Source organism: Phocoena sinus, chromosome 5 (assembly GCF_008692025.1).
Source record: "Phocoena sinus isolate mPhoSin1 chromosome 5, mPhoSin1.pri, whole genome shotgun sequence".
Taxonomy (NCBI): domain Eukaryota; kingdom Metazoa; phylum Chordata; class Mammalia; order Artiodactyla; family Phocoenidae; genus Phocoena; species Phocoena sinus.
Window position 1 is genome coordinate 131,527,469 of NC_045767.1, and position 17,974 is coordinate 131,545,442.

A 17,974-nucleotide genomic window follows, 5' to 3' on the forward strand; every position below is an offset into this window, starting at 1 on the left:
TTTGCTGTTAATATCATCACATATCACCTTTTCCTTTACAACTGCCTGAAATCACTGCAATGTAGAAACATATTTCAGACGAAAAAGTCAACCAATTTATGTTGGAGAAGTTCCATTTTTGGTATTGGGCATTTTAGCCTTTTTTTTCATCCCAATTTTGAAGAAGGAAGCTATGCCTTTTTATGAAACTGTAATTTGTAATGTTTCAAACAACCTTATTTAAAATTCTGGAAATGAGTTTTACTTTGATTAAAATGGACATTTAAATAAATCTAATCTTAAACATTGATTAGAAAAAAGGGAAGGAGTTTGATATAGTATGTAATTTTTTTAATAGTGATAAAGTTCAAATCATTGCTAATAGATGGAAAATAACAAGCAGAATATGTCAGTGAGAGAAAAATGTAACCTCAGCTACATTTATCTACTTTCTAGGAATAGACCAGAAATAAACTAGTCTCCTTGGTAGGTGTTATATTTCTGGACACAGAACTTTGGTAAAACTTTATGTTTTCCCTGTTATTCCTTAAAGCTCTTTAATCATTGATACATGAACTATGACCTTGTAAACCAGAGACTTTGCTTTTAACTCTCCTATTAATACCTCTGATATCAGACATGTTCCTTCTACTTATAAGGAGAGAGAAAGAAAGACCACTGACACTTTAAAGCTCTCAGAAGTTCTCAGCAAGTTTTTTTGTTTTGTTTTTTAAATAGTATATCTGCTTATCCACTCCATTTATCTACAGACTCATTCAGCTGCCCGGAACTAGTAATATTACAGTCGTCAGAATGACTCTAAATATAAACTCTGGCTTAGATCATAGTGACTGTGGAGAGAAATTCTACCTTGAATAACTAATCCCCCTTGTAACCTTAGAGATTTACATTTTAAATAATGGCACAGGATATGTTAGGGTCTTGTGAGTAGCTGTCTCAGACACGGGCTCCACTAACATCTTATTCAGGAGCCCTGTGATAGTAAAAAGACTGTATTTGTTCTTTTTTACACTTATCTGCAGAGTAAACCTTGGGTGACCTACGTGTAAGAAATAAAGGTAAGTAGAAAACTGTTGAGTAATTTTGAAACCCGAGATTCTAGAGACGGTGAAAATGAATTTGTAAATAGAGTGTTTATCGAATGACATATGGGTCATACTTCATTGCTGACTTGTATTGGGCTTGATCTGGAATTTCTGCTTCAATTAGTCAATCATAATATCCAGTAAGAAATGAGTTATATGGTCTTTTAATCAGTATAGCTTTTCAAATTTTTTTTATTGTGGTAAAATAAACATCATATAAAGTTTACCATTTTGAGTTTGCAGTTCAATGGCATTAAGTACATTCACATTGGTGTGATCTACTAACTGATGTGTATTTCTAAACTTTTGGATTTTGAAGTCACTATTAGGTACTTTTCTCACTGAAATAGAGTATAATAGTTATAGCAGGTAGTGTTTATTAAGAACTTACTAAGTTCTGTACTCATTTATCTGATTGAGTCCAAAGAGGGAGAGATGGTTTATTTTGAACTTGAAGTTCGCCAATTTAGGACAAGAAAATAGTTACTTCAGTTCCTGTGACCACAGTTAGGTCAATGACCACAGTTAGTCCATAACTGTTATAAAAATCATCAGTAGAAAGCCTGCCATTTAAGGACAGTTCTCTCACCATGAACCACTGAAAGACAAAAAAAATACTTTTCAATAACTTAGGTGAATACAATGTATACATTATATGGTCAGTAGAGGAGGATTTTTTTCTGAAAAGGGGAAATCCTCATGAAATGTTATTTTTTAAAGGCTATAAATGTTAGATACAGAATGATATTGTTATGAAATATACAATAATAAAACTGGAAGGAATATACCAATAATATATGATTGGTATTCTGGAAGCTGGGCTTCTTGGTGACTCTTAATTACCAGGTTTTCAACATGTACTTCCAGTTATGGGTTATTAAATTTAGATGATTGGGTAATATTATCACTGTAAAATATTCAAACAGTGTAGAGGTATATAGAATAAAAGTATCGTCCATTAGTTCCTCCCATTTCAACCGCTTCTCTTTAGAGATAAAATCAGGAAAATACATACCGGTAGATACGTATCCTTTTTGGCGGGGTGGTCACGCTGTGCAGCGTGTGGGATCTTAGTTCCCCCATGAGGGATGGAACCCGTGCCCCCTGCAGTAGAAGCACCTAGTCCTAACCACTGCACCACCAGGGAAGTGTCCCCTGCTGCTTCTTTTTGAACATAGCCATAAATCTTTTTTTTTTTTTTGGCCGTGCTGCATGGCATGTGGGATCTTAGTTCCCTAACCAGGGTTTGAACCCGCCCTCTGCAGTGGAAGGGTGGAGTCCTAACCACTGGACTGAGGGGGAAGTCCCATAAATCTATTTTTAAATATAAATGGGATTAAGATGCATATATTGTGAAGCTTGATTGTTTTTATGGTAACACTAGAACTTTTAATGACAAAATATTTATATACCTCATTCTTTTAGCTATTAAAAGTGTGAATTTATTCTAACTTAACTATCCCTCAATTGATGAGCACTGAGGTTGTCGATTTTTTGTTACTAAAACAGTTGCAGTGCACATCCTGAGTGTGACTCTTTATGTACCCTGCCTTATTGCTTTGTAGAAGTTCTTTAGGTCTCTTGTCCGTTATAAAGATTACAAACATTTTCTCCCATTCTGTTGTTTGCCTTTTAGCTTTATTTATGGTGCTTTATAAATTTTTTTGATTTTAATTTACTTAATGTGTCAACTCTTCCTCTTTTTATCAGAATTTAGGTCTTTAATATTAATAATGTCTTGCTTAATACTAATAATATCATAAAGGTATTACAAAACATTTTTCTTTTGTCATATTTATAGGCTTTTATGATTAGGTTTTTACTTTATTTAGAATTTATTTTTTATTTATTTTTTAATTAACTAATTATCTATTTTTGGCTGCGTTGGGTCTTTGTTGCTCTGTGTGGGCTTTCTCTAGTTGCAGTGAGCGGGGGCTACTCTGCCTTGTGGTGCGCGGGCTTCTCACTGCTGTGCCTTCTCTTGTTGCAGAGCACGAGCTCTAGGTACATGAGCTTCAGTACTTGTGTCATGTGGGATCAGTAGTTGTGGCTCGCAGGCTCTAGAGCACAGGCTCAGTAGTTGTGGTGCACCGGCGTAGTTGTCCGCGGCATGTGGGATCTTCCTGGACCAGGGCTCAGACCCGTGTCCCCTGCATTGGCAGGCAGATTCTCAACCACTGTGCCACCAGGGAGGTCCTAGAATTTATTTTTGTATCTATCACATATGGATCCAGTTTGATTTTTCTTCAAGTAGATAGCTAATTGTTACCAAATCATTCATTGAGCAGTACATCTCTTTGCTAATTTACAATGCCAACTCAGTCACATATTAACTTCCTACACATACATGAGTTTGTTTCTGGTGTTTGTATGGCTTTTTCCTGTTTTCCATATTTCTATTACATTTACCCTTTCAGAGGAAGTTTAGAGTCTCCATGGTAAGTGGTATCTCATTGTGGTTTTGATTTGCATCTCCCTGATAACTAATGACATTGAATATCTTTTCATGTGCTTATTGGCCATTTGTGTATCTTTGGAAAAACATCCATTCAGGTCATCTGCCCATTTTTAGTTGGATTTTTTTGTCTTTATTATTGAGTTGTAAGAGTCTTTTCTATATTTTGGATATAAGTCCCTTATCAGATGCAGGATTTGCATATATTTTCTCCTATTCTATGAGTTGTCTTTTCATTTTCTTGATTGTGTCCTTTCAAACACAAAATTTTTAATTTTGATAAAGTCCAATATATCTAGTTTTTTCTTTTGTCACTTATGCTTTTGGTGTTGTATCTAAGACGATTTTGCCTAACCCATGAAGACTTTTTTAAGAGCTTTATTGTTTTAACTCTTACATGTAAGTCTGTGGAGTTAATTTGAAGTTAATTTTTGTGTGATGTAAGGAAGGAGTGCAACTCCATTCCTTTGGGTGCAGTTGTCCCAGTACCATTTGTTGAAAAGACTGTTTTTCTCCATTGAATTGTCTTGGCACTGTTGTCAGAAATTGGTTAACCATATAGTTAGGGTTTATTTATGGACTTCCAGTTTTATTCCATTGATCTGTTATATATCTATCCTTATGCGGTTACCACACTGTCTTGATTCCTATGGCTTCTTAGTAAGTTTTGAAATCAAGAAATGTCCACCTTCCAACTTTGTTCTTCTTTTTCAAGATTGCCTCTTGCATTTCCATATAAATCTTAGGATCATATTGTAAATTTCTGCAAAAGAAAGCCAGCTGGTATTTTGATAGGAATTCTCTTGAATATGTAGGTCAATTTTGGGAGTATTGCCAGCTTAACAATATTGAATCTTCCATTCTATGAACATGGGATGTCTTTCTACATACTTATGTCTTCTTTAATTTCTTTCAACAATGTTTTATTGTTTCCTGAGCACAAATTTCATACTCTTTTGTTAAATCTATTCTTCAATGTGTATTCTTTTAGATGCTATTCTAAATATGTTTTCTTAATTTTATTTTCAGATTGTTCATGGCTAGTGCTAACATAGTTTTAAGTTAATAAAAAATATTAACATATTTTATTATAAATGAAGTGGAACATCTTATATTTAAGGGCCATTTGTGTATCTTTCTGTCGACGTGTTTGTTCGTGTTTTTGCCCATTTTCCTATCAGGTCCCCAGGGTTTTGTTTTTTTTTCTCTTGTTGGATATTTATTTATTTTGCTCTCTTTTTTCCCCTAGTAAACACATTTAAAACTCTGATTATCTCTCAGTCTCATTTTGTCACATCACATTCAATATTATTGTATCTCTTCTTGTCATAGTTTGGATTGTCCAAGTTCTAAGCCCTGAGACTCAGGTTTCAAGCAGGAGTTTTATTGGGTAGTGCTCTTTGGAACCATACCTGTAAGGGATGGAGGGAAGAAGGATTAGGCAGAAGTTGAACTGCTATACAGTGGTAACAAAGGCCTCACTCAGTCCCAGCGTCACTTAGAAGCTGGAATGGCTTTTCAGAGATACCCTAAATTGAGTCAAGGAGGTTGGTCCATTTACCCCATCTCCATCAGTCACTGGAAGTGAGCTGTAACCAGGGAGGTGGTGTAATCTTAGGGGAGGGACTTGGCTATGAGCCATAAGTAGGCGACACTCTCGGCACCTGGGGTAATGAATATTTCTGGTGTGAAGGGGCATGTGAGGCCCACAAAGTTCACTATATTTGTATAATAATGTTATAATAATGTTTTTATAATATACTACGGTACAGTAATACATATTTTTCTATGAAAAATTCAGCAAACTTTGGACTGTAAGTTGTATATGGTTTTTCTAGGGAGATCCCTAATATTCTAGTTTCTAAGACAAGTACAAGTTCTCCTAAAGAATGTTATTCTTAGAGATTAGAAGCAATTGCTTTCCTAAGTTTTGATAATTATTAAAATGGGTACTGGATTTTCCGTGGTTTGGATAGCATGACATAATAAAAGAATGTTATTCTAGTCCTTGTTCTGTCATTTGATAGGTGCGACCTTCTGTGTTATTATTTTTCTGTTAAGTTTTCTGTAAAATGGGACCTATAGAGTTTGCTTTGCAGCTTAAGTGAGACTATAAGAGAAAGCCCTGGTGCATAGTAGACAATTGGTAAAGTGGTGTTGAAATGTGTGTACATTTAACTGAACACATTTACAATTGCATTAAGGGAAAGATCAGGTTTTATACATTTTGCCCATCATACCGCTTAATGAAGTGAGCTCCTTAGAAATGTGAGATGAGAGACGTGACATTTTGTTTATCTCAGTTGTCTTCGTTTTCACTTTCTTCTTACATGTATTATGATCATACAGTGTTGAGTATGCCTTTTAATATTTAAAGAAGATATTTTTTCTTGTCCAGTAAAACTTCTAAATACAAACCAACTTCTTCAAATTATCAGACACACATCTTGTGATGTGTGTCTCCCCAGATTGCCTTGGCACTATCCACCTCCCAGACGAATCTGCCACCAGGGATTGACTGTTCAGCTGCCTTGGGAATGCTGGATCCTTCTCCTCGGCTGCCGCCTTGCAGCTGGGCCAACCAGCCGCCTGCCCAGAGCTTCCCCCATCACTTTTGGACTCTGGACTAGAATCTGAATTCCTGATGGCTGCCAGAGGGGCTGAATAAGGCAACCTGAAAGTCTAGAACAGTTAAGTCCCTCTGAGTGAACCGTAGCAATGCAGAACAGGAGTTGGGAGGAAACCAGCTAGATCTCTTCTTTCACCCTCCCATGGAATACTGCATGCCATGGCTTCTCTCTCCTTGCAGCCCACCTGCTGGATTCCAGGCCATCAAACAGCATCTTTCAAACAAACTGTTGTGTGTCTTGGTGTTCTTTGCAAAATAGCTATGCGCACTATTCATTGTTTCACATCCCCACTTGCCTCTTTTCCCCGCCCATGTTGACCTGTCCCCTACTTCCAAAGTTATGCACCAACATCCCCATCCTTGCCGCAGCCTCGGGTTTTTGTTTTTGTTTTTTGAGAATCTGCTCTAAGGCACTGTGCACCTAAGGACTCAGCAGGCTGCTCCAATACAAGAAGAAATCTGTTTTCTTAAGTTACGGTGAGAGTGTTGTACTTTAAGAATTTTAAAGAATAATGTTGGCTATGCCTGGTTTTTTTTTTTACATGCTGACTTTGGAACCTAATTTCCTCATAAACAGCAAGTTCACTGTAAACATTTTACCTCCCCGGTATTATTATAGGAGTCCTTTGAGTTTGAAGTTTCCTTTGAGAAAAAGTATTCAAAGCTGAGAATGTTAGAAAAAGCTAAATATTTGTATTTACTCTTATTATTAATTTAAAAATCTATTTGTTAAATAGACATTGATGAAGAGACCAAAGACCCCCTAATGATGCTTTAGCTGAGTTTTTTTTTTTTTTGGTTGTTTAATATTCTTGACACTCTGTATTAAACTCATTGCGTAGACTCAGTTTCCATCATTTAATAATATCAATAACATCAAAATTTAATATCCAGTAATTAAAACAAATCTGCTAATTGCTACGGATGAGTAAGCCATTTTGATCAAACTCTGCTTCATCCCTATGCTTCCTTTGCCTTTTGTCTATAGATCAGGAAGTTAATCCTGTCCCTTAAAACAGATGTTTCAGTGTTAATAAGGTAATCAGTAATATGGGTATTTCTGAAGCTTAAAGAGATCAATCAATTTTAGATTTTGAATGATAAGGCCTTCCACATGTGCTTCTATAGGAAATATTATGTTTTTGCTTAGAGATACCATAAAAATGGTTTTAAAGCTGCTATTGGCCTCTTTCAAATGTTGAAAACAAAATAATACAGTAAGTTAACGGTACCAAGTCACTAACGTATAACCTGTGGTTACATGATGTGTGTGTGTGTGTGTGTGTGTGTGTGTGTGCGCGCGCATAATTAGGTATTTGGACATCAGTTAATATTAGATGAGATCAGCTAAATTTGTAGACATAAACAGGATGTGTAACCAGATAAGCCTACAATGTTGCTGTCATCTTACCTGCTAACTGCTACTAAGAAGCTTTGTTTGGTTTGTAGCCCAAATGTTACTTTTGGGAAATTGGTCATTTGGATTGAAAAATGTAGATGGTTGATCTTTTAAAAAAATTAAGCCCAAGCCCTAGTCTCACATTCTTATATATTTATAAGCTGTTGACATATCTATTTATAAACTGCAAGTTCATGTAATTTTTAGCACAATTGTATATATTATCGTCATCCTCCATAAACATGTTTTTGGCAATTAAAGAATGGGTGAGTGGAAAGTTTGGTCTTTCTCTGCTGAAACCCGGACCAGCCCTTTCCCGTGGTTACTTCATTGCCTGTACTTCTGCGTTATCAATCACCCATCACTTCTAATTGTGTTAATTGACTTTCCAGTTGCCTTTTTTTTCAAAATGGGTATAAGTTTATTTTTTATTATAAAAGTAACATTAATTTAAAAAGAAAAGTTTTTTTCGTACCAAACAACCACAAGTATAAGGATGAAAGTGAAAATCATCCATAATTCTACACCCACATTCAGTCATTGTTTGTACTTCGGCTTATGTGCTTCCATATTCTTTTCTCTGAATGCTCACATATATCTTTACATTTTTTCGATTAAAGATGAGGTAGTAAAATATTCCTGCTTTGCAACCCTTTTTAAAAACTTAATGTCATCTACTGTGGCATTTTTCCATGCTTATAATTTTACCTCATCATTTCTAATGACCTCATAGTGTTCTGATCTTTTGATCAATATCCTTCACTTAAGCCATCCCTATAAATGGCATTTCACAATTTTTTTCTCAGCAATGATAATAGGTAACATTTATTGAGTGCTTACTAAGTTCCTTGCAATGTTCTGGGTGCTTTTCATTTATTTGCCAATTTTATCCTTAAAACCGTATGAGGCAAATACTATTACTTGTCTGAACTTTACTCATGAAGAAACTGAAGCACAGAAAGTTAAACTTGCTGCAGGTCACATGGGTAGGAAGAGGTTAGCATCAGGAATCTGAATCCAGACAGCCTAGTTCCTCAGCTCCAAGCTCTTAATCACCACTCAGTAACTGTTTCCCCTATAAACAGCATTGCAGAGACTATTACTGAACATACATTTTTCACATATCACTGATTATTTTCTTTGGATGTACTTTTAGAAGTAGACTTGACTAGTCAAAGGATATTTGTAGCATCAAATTTTTTCTTCATCGAGAGGTTGTACCAGTTCATGCCGGAGCGTCCACCTCTGAATGTTTCCCCTTTCCCACGCCTTCTCCAATACTGATGTTATTATTTTTTCATACTTGCCAATATAACTGAATATTATTTCTTGTTAAAAAATGTTGCTTATTTGATTATTGTGAGGTTCAAAATATTTAAAAACCTGTTTTCCCATGTAGTTTTTCTTTTGTAAATTGCCTTTTTACTTTTTTCAGGCTTTCTAAGCTGGTAGGGTTTGTTTTTGTTTTTGTTTTGGTAATCAATTTGTAAGAGTTCCTTTTGTAGTACAACTATTAATCTACTGTTATATATTAGAAATACTCACAGCTTATATATAAAATTCACATTTAAACCTCATAATTCTTTTTGCCATAAAGAAGTTTAAAATTTTTATTAATCCTGTATATCAGTTTGTGTTGTTTGTGTTTGATGTTATCCATAAAAGACCTTCTACTTCAAGGTTGTAAGAATATTTACTTATATTGTCTCAATATTTTTGCAGTTTCATATTTTGATAATTAAATCTTGAGTATATGTGAATATTAGAAAAGGTATATGGGAATCTAAAAGTTATTAAATATTCTCCTATATTTTATCATAGCATATTTATAATTTTTAAAATATTTAGTTACTGAATTCTAGTGAAATTTACTTTGGAATAAGGTATGCTTTAAGAATGTAATTTTTAAAAAAATGTAATTTTTCACTGAAATAATTAGCCTGCTAACCAAATACCTAGAGAGTAATTCATACTTTGCCAAGTGATTCAAAAAGTCACTTTTGTCATTACTATATCAAATTTTTAGATATATTTTGGCCTTATCTGGGCTCTCTTCCCCTACATGAATGTACCTGCCTCTCTGGTGCTAGTATCATACCCTTTCTATTTTAATGTCATGAGTGGTATTCTTCCACTTAATTCTTCTTTTTCAGGATTTTCCTGGATAATTATGTGCATATATTCTCCCAGAACATCAGAATATTTTTCTAGATTGAAAAATTCCCATTGAGTTTTAATTTTACTCAGGTAGAGTTTGAAATATTTAATATTGAGTCATTCATTTAGTAAAATGACATATCTCCCCATTTAGTCCAATTTTTACTTACAGATTTTTTTCCCTAAAATTGAAGACGTTTGAAAAAAAACATGTAAAGTTGTCAAGTATACAGTGAAAAATCATCCAGTAATCCTAGATAATATCAGAAATTCTAACTTAAAATGTTTTGTCTATTCCTTTCAGCTTTCTTTTTATGTATATGTTCTTTTGTAAATTTTATGTTTTATATTTTATATACCTTTTTAATCCTGCTTTTTTTTTTTTACAAAACATTAAATTATAATGTTTCCCATGTCATTTAAATCCTTTAGTTTTTTTGTATAGAAGATGTTTTTTTTTGTTGTTTGCTCATAGCCAAGATTTTTTTGTATAGAAGATGACAGACTTGTATATTAAATTCTGTGTGTATACAAAAAGTATATTCCTCAATTATGTATTTCTCAGGGTGAATCCATAAGCATAGTTGGTACTCTCGTACTTTTATGGATAAAAAGCTGAAGTGTACAAAGTATCGATCTTTAGGATTACAGAAGCTAAATATAACTGAAATTTATTTTGGTTTTTTCCATTTGAAACTCTGAACTAGGCAAGAGAATAATCAATTGCTTTTCAGAGAGAAGAAAACCACATTGGTGCAGAAAGATTTCTACATTATCATTGTCCCTTGCTCAGATGAATAGAAGTATAGGTCGAGCCATATAAAACTGCCATTTTTCTAGTTCAAAATGGCCAAATATTGCAATTACATATAATTAAATCTAATAGTAAGGTCAAGTCTGTTATTCCCTTTATTATCAGCTAAGAACATGAGTTTGAATCATAAGAAATCAAATATACATATTGAAGATGATACTACAAATTCTGTTAGCTGTTCTCTTACGTTTTTCCAGGAACAATGATGGTGTATAATTTTATATGACCCATACATAGTGTTCCTCCCAATATTCTGTGTGAAGGTAGAGTAAAGTTTATTACTCTGGTTAATGGTAATAATGGTGTATCAAGCCTTGATTTTTTTTAAACGTAAGCAATTAGAAAGGGTGCTTTTTGACCTTGGTCTCACTCAAGAGATGGCCATGTACTAACCTTAGATCTGCAAGTGTTTGCATAGATAGAAATAGATTGCTTGTTTGTAGTATATGAGATAAACAGCCAATAGTACTGAAAAGTGTCCAGGGTAATTTACATCTTTTCTTATATGAAATAAGAATTTACTTTTATATTGCAAGGAGCAGAGATTTTTTTTTCCCCCCTAATACTCTTAGGTCAATACATTTAAGGTCAGTGCTGATGTGAGAAAAAGGGTAAAGTAGATGGCTTGTGGGTCTTTTACCCCATCAGTGTGATGCAGTGTTTTTAAAATGTGTGAACCCTTCTCTGGAATATACCTCTTTAGAGAATAACCAGTCTCAGTACTTGAACATTACTGATTGGAGCCAGAGCAAAAAAATTTCTCATCTTTTTTTTTTTTTTTAACATCTTTATTGGAGTATAATTGCTTTACAATGGTGTGTCAGTTTCTGTTTTACAACAAAATGAATCAGTTATATATATAATTATGTCCCCATATCTCTTCCCTCTCGCGTCTCCCTCCCTCTCACCCTGCCTACCCCACCCCTCCAGGGGGTCACAAAGCACCGAGCTGATCTCCCTGTGCTATGCGGCTGCTTCCCACTAGCTATCTACCTTAAGTTTGGTAGTGTATATATGTCCATGCCTCTCTCTCGCTTTGTCTCATCCTTTTAAAAATAATACCTTAAGTCCTTCCGTCTCTGTGGGAATGCAGTAAATAAGCAATAACGTCTGCCTGACCGTTAATGATCAGCTGGGAAAATATATGGTCCAGGGTAAATTCAAGGTCCTTAAAGTCAGTCAGTTATCTCTTAAAGAGAAATGTTCAGCCAGAAGTCATCAACACTGCTCTGTTAAATACTGATCTAAAAAATGAAATTGCATGTTTCCCTTCAAAAATACCTTCAGAGGACTTCTACATGCACGATCTTGCTTATTCCTTGTATCAGTATTAGGAAGAGAGAAGGCCGGTTGATTTTATTTCACAAAGGCTGACTTGAGGCTCCATCAGGTGGCTGGTGGCTGGGTGTCAATGATTGGCTTCAAGTTATATAACTTGTAGGCAGGAAGACTAAGAATAGGATGTCTTCTGATTCCTGGCCTGCTGGGTTTTCCACTACATCACATATTTTCTCAACTACAGAAGTTGTTATGTACCGCACTGTGCTTTATCTCAGAAGTCATGGGTTACGTGCGGGATTAATAACCTTCATTGTATTCTTTGCCTTGACGTCCATACGTGTATAGTCAGTTTTTAAATATAACTTTAAAAAATTGAAGGAAGAATTTAAAATGAATATTCTTCTCTTCAGGAGGAAAAAAAACAAACGCAGACTCTAATAATTCTGCTTTCTCATTTCATACCTCTAAAAGAAAATTCAAGGGAAAGCAAGATCAAACTACTGATGTAATGGCTGCTGTCTATAAGATTTCAAGTAAAAACTAGTGCCATATGTCTTGTTCAAGGGTAATCTTAAAAATAGCTATTGACCTTTGAAACCTTTTGGCATCATCATCCAGTAATGACAAGCAGCAAATTTAGGTATACATGCAAAAATATATAGATTTATACACTGAGGCATGTTACCTCACCGTTGACAAAATCCAGGGACAAGTTTATATTCTCAACATTACATGTGGGCGTGTATGTACACTTACGTAATAATCTCCAGAATTATCTTACACCCCCATATCTGCCTTCTACATTTGCAGTTTCTTTTATTTTCCTCTAGTCTTGGAGGAGCAGAATTCTACTCCCCCCTCTGTTATTAACTAGCTTTGCGACTTGAAGCAAGTCATTTAATTTTTCTAACCTTCTGTTTGCTACTAGTTGATCCGTGAATTTCTTTTCCGCATTAAGATTTTGTTGTGACTTTAGTTTTCTAGAATTTTTATTTATTTGGCAAATTTATTCATTTAGCAGGTATTTTTTGAGTACATACTGTATGCCAGCAGACAGTGTGCCAGCTCTTGGCCAAACAACATTGTTCAGACCCTCAGGGAGCTCATACTTGTTGGGGGAACAGGGAGATTCCTTAAATAATTACTGAATTACAGTTGAGATCAGTGTTGCAGTGGGGTTTATAGTAGAGATCCCAATCATGTGAATATATGAGTGTGTATGCCAGGGAAGTGGCTTGTGACTCGTTCAAATTTAGCTGATGTATAGTTCTCCCTCCCTTTTAATGTACTCGGCATCCCCCAAGTTCTCTTCATTTCCTCTTTGGCTGCTTTTGGTAACTTCTTAACTGGTTTTCCTTTTTGCTCTCAACTACTTCAAATCCACACTGTTGCTAGATTACCTATTTAAAATATAAATCAGATCTTCTCTCTTGTTTCCAAGACTTTCATTCAGGGATATTTCTTTTCTCCACCATGATATTCAAAGCCTTATAATGACTTGGTCCCTAATTTCTTGTGTAACCTTACTTGTTCTCCTACTGCTTCCTAAGAATTATCCATCAGGGATCTACAGCTAGGCAACTGTAATTAGATTAGAGAAAAATCTGGCTGAGCTAGAGTTTGAAAGTCATTCATTCTAATTTACTTCTTGAAGACAAAATGGACAAACTCTCCAAGAACAGTGGCATCTGGGAAATGTCTATACTAAGTAATGAGAAGAAACATTTGGAGAGATCAGAGGAATATAAGCTAGTGTAGCATCACCAAAGCCAAAGAAAATGGAATTTCAAGAAATCGTGAACTGTAGAGAGGGATCAAGGAGAAAGAGAACTGAGAAAAGTATCCTGGATTTGTAGATATAGAGATTTTTTTAATCATTAATTGCAGGCACATAATGACACTTTATACTGTTTCCAAAAGAACAGTCGTCTGAATAACACTCATTAAGAAAACATTATGAGAGGCACAATGTTACATGGGGAAAAAATAACTACCTCTGGGATTAGGGGAAAACCCCTCTGTTTCTAGAATGAGTAGTCATTTTAAGATGTATTAATATAAATAACGACTGACTCAGTTTTTTTTTTTTTTTTGCGGTACACGGGCCTCTCACTGTTGTGGCCTCTCCCGTTGCAGAGCACAGGCTCCGGATCGTGCAGGCTCAGCGGCCATGGCTCACGGGCCCAGCCGCTCCGCGGCATGTGGGATCCTCCCGGACTGGGGCACGAACCCGTGTGTGCTGCATCGGCAGGCGGACTCTCAACCACTGCGCCACCAGGGAAGCCCCTGACTCAGTTTTTAAACTTGAGAACTTGGAAGTTCTCAATTTTTTACCATCACATACAGTCTTTGTTAAATTCGTCATGCCTCCTCTAAATTTTCTATTAGATAACAAAAGGGGGAAATGCACGTAGGTTTGTTCCTGAAGTATCAATAGAATGTAAATGATGGAGGGCTTAGTTTTTGATGAGTTCTATAGAATCTGTGATCGAATAATATGTTTGCTGTATACACAGTTGATCGGAATGTTTTTGTGTTAGATTGGGCTCAGGTAGAAGGTCATATCACTTTGGTTTTTAAAGATTTAACTGTTACAATTAGAAAAAGCTGAGACCCCCCCATTCATAATTAAAGACTAATAGAATATTAAAAGGCAGACTGATCATATGGTATCTCGTTCTCCTTAATGTGGCTAATAAGGAAAAATTTGCCCCCCCGATGAGCCTAGAGAATTGCCTTGGTGGGTCATGGGAACAATTCTGTGATAAATCAAAATGAAATAAGACATGGTTCAGGTTTTATATAATTTGGTATAGAAAGACGGCATAGCCAGACTGCCTTGGTTTAAACTTGGCTTCATTACTTTCTAAGAGTAGGATCTTGGACAAATTATTTAACGTCTCATTTCTTCAGTTACAAAAGAGAGATAATAATATTAGCTATCTTATATAGTGATTGTTAGTATATATGAATATATATATGTAAGTGTATATATAGCTATATATCAGTATATATATATTTATATAATATATATGAAGCTTAGAATAGTTCCTGGGACATATTAGTATTATATGTGATTACAGTTTAGTGATTTTCTAGAAAAGCAGATTCACCGCAGTTTGTAAATTTCCCCATCGTGGGGCTTCAGCTCAGTTGACAGTATTGCGGCCACGGATTTGTCCTTAAAATAGGAAACAAGTGTATGTCTTGGAAGAAAGACGTCCAGGGACATGTAAAAGGTTAGGCACTATTATTTCCTAGATATAATTATGGTATTCATTTCTAATATAGATCAGTGTAATTTCCTTGTGCATGGATTAATCTAGGGGATTAATCTTGCTTGTAGATGTACTTTTAAACATAGATGGCAAATATTCCTTGCATTTATTTCAGTGTATTGCTTTCCTGGGCCTTTTTTGTTTTCAAAGAATGTCCTAGGTTTTTTAAACTCTCTTCTTTCGACAGCCTCACACGGCATCACATCAAACATGTTAAAATGTACCCACAACCCGTAACGTTATAATTTATTTTTAAAATTGATTTCTGTTGCGCTGTAATTGAATAATTAATATATTTTGTCGAGTCTTCTTTTTGGATTTTGGAATCCTGAGATCTCAAACATTTTCATTGTTTTGTAAAAACTCATCAGCCATAGGCTATCTACGTTTATCCGTTTAGTGGAAATAATGGCCCTGTTTCACATTTTATAAAAACCAAGATGGCTCACATAGCAGTTAATCTGCAGCTCTGCCTTGACGTCACCCTTCTTTATGCTATGTGGTCAGTCGGGTACTCACTCTAGTTCTCTATGAAAACAGACTTGCCCAAAGAAATTAAAGGCAGCACTAGTACTTATTAGAAGAATTCACGTGCACCCTGAGACGTGGCGGGGTCAGATTAAGTTAGAGGAATACACTGATAATCCTGGACATGCGAAGCCTAGTCTGCAATGTTTAGCTTGAGTTTTGCTTAGCTGTACGTACAAGCTGGACGACAGGGACATTGGGTGGACTGGGAGTTTGAAGACTGGCATTTATTTTAAGTAAATATTAAAGTAGAGGAACAAAGTTATGTTTTTACAACGTTAGCAACTTTTCTCTTGGCAATAACTTCAGAGCGATAAAATACCATTGTAGCTATTCAGTCATTTATGTTAATCAGTTTCACTCACTCAAAGACATAAACCTACACATAAAATGAGCAGTTTTTCTGTATCCATGGGTTTTAGTTTCTTGAGTCTTTCCCTTAATTAAGCATAAAACATGGCTTCTATCATCACAATTTGATTGCAGATATGCTATCAAAAGTCTCTTAAATTTGGAAGCCAAGTAGTAAGATTAACACAGAACTAGTTGTTAAGAGCACCGCACTCAAGTCCTTGCTTTACCACTGCATGCCTCATTTCTTTAGGCAATTCACTATGTCTCTTTAATAGCTCTTCTCAGATGTAAAAGAGGAAGTTGAAATATATTATTTCAAAGGTACCTTACGGCTCCAAAATTCTAGTAATTGTAACAAACTTTTCTTAATCCTTGTTCATTCAGCAAATATTTATTGTGCTGCTCCGTGACAGGCACTGTTTTATGGCTAAGGAGAGGGTGATAGAACAGCGAGGGACTGGATGGCTGCTTTTGATTAGGGAATCAGAGATGGCCATTCTGTTGAGGTGACATTTACGCTGAGATCCGAAGTACGAGAATTCATCCCAGCAAAGAAAAAAATCACGAACAGGTTAGAAAGTACTTCAGAGCGTAAACTCCAGTGCCAGACTGACTGGATTTAGATCCAAGCTCTGCCATTTACTGACTGTAGGGCCCTAGGAAAATTTCCTTAACTTTTCTGAGTCTGTTTCCCCATCTGTAAAATGGGATTTATTTGTGGTTTTATATATATATATATATATTCTTTTTAATTTTATTGAAGTATAGTTGATTTACAATGTTAATTTCTGCTGTACAGCAAAGTGATTTATATACACACACATTCTTTTTCATGTTCATTTCCATTATGGTTTATTGCAGGATATTGAATATAGTTCTCTGTGCTACACAGTAAGACCTTGATGTTTATCCATCCTGTATATAATAGTTTGCGTCTGCTAATCCCAAACTCCCAGTCCATCCCTCCCCACCCCCTTTCCCCCTTGCCAACCACAAGTCTGTTTTCTGTGTCCGTGAGTCTGTTTCTGTTTCATAGAATATGTTCATTTGTGTTGTATTTTATGTTCCGTATATGTGATATATGATATTTGTCTTTCTCCTTCTGACTTACTTCACTTAACATGATAATCTCCAGGTCCATCCATGTTGCTGCAAATGGCATGATTTCATTCCTTTTTATGGCTAATATTCCATTGTATATATGTACCATATCTTCTTTTTTTTTCTGAACAATTTTCTTTAACTTTATAACAGATGTAATCATGTATGTACACAGATGGAGACAGTATCAATGCATTAAACAATCCAATGTGGTTGGATTTTTTAGAGCTCTTTACAGTCATTGTGCAAAGACCTGGAAGTTCACATCAGTGGAAAAAACCTAGCCTTTCTTTTTTTTTTCCTTTTTTTTCCTTTTTAGTATAGTTGATTTACAATGTTGTGTTAGGTTCAGGTGTACAGCAAAGTGATTCAGTTATGCATATACATATATTCATTCTTTTTTAGATTTTTTTCTCATATAGGTTATCAGAGAATATTGAGTAGAATTTCCTCTGCTATACAGTATGTCCTTGTTGGTTATCTATCTTATATATAGTAGTGTGTGTATATTCATCCCAAGCTCCTGATTTATCCCCTCCCCTCGCCCCCACGTTTCCCCTTTGGTAACCGTAAGTTTGTTTTCCATATCTGTAAGTCTGTTTCTGTTGTATAAATAAGTTCATTTGTATCACCATTTTTTAAAATTAGATTCCACACATGAATGATATCATATGATATGTGTCTTTCTCTGTCTGACTTACTTAGTATGACAATCTCTAGGTCCATCCATGTTGCCGCAAATAGCATTATTTCATTCTTTTTTATGACTGAGTGATATACCGTTGTACCACATCTCCTTTATCCATTCCTCTCTCGATGGACATTTAGGCTGCTTCCATGTCTTGGCTGTTGTGAATAGTGCTGCAGTGAACATTGGGGTGTGTGTATCTTTT

The 17,974-nt window shown here is 35.3% G+C and overlaps 1 protein-coding gene across 1 annotated transcript in view; it reads left to right on the forward strand.

Annotated features, from left to right (window-relative positions):
• Positions 1 to 17,974, forward strand: part of FAM13A (family with sequence similarity 13 member A) — a 346,933-nt gene that overhangs the window by 66,692 nt on the left and 262,267 nt on the right. The gene's annotated exons all lie outside the window — the stretch shown is intronic.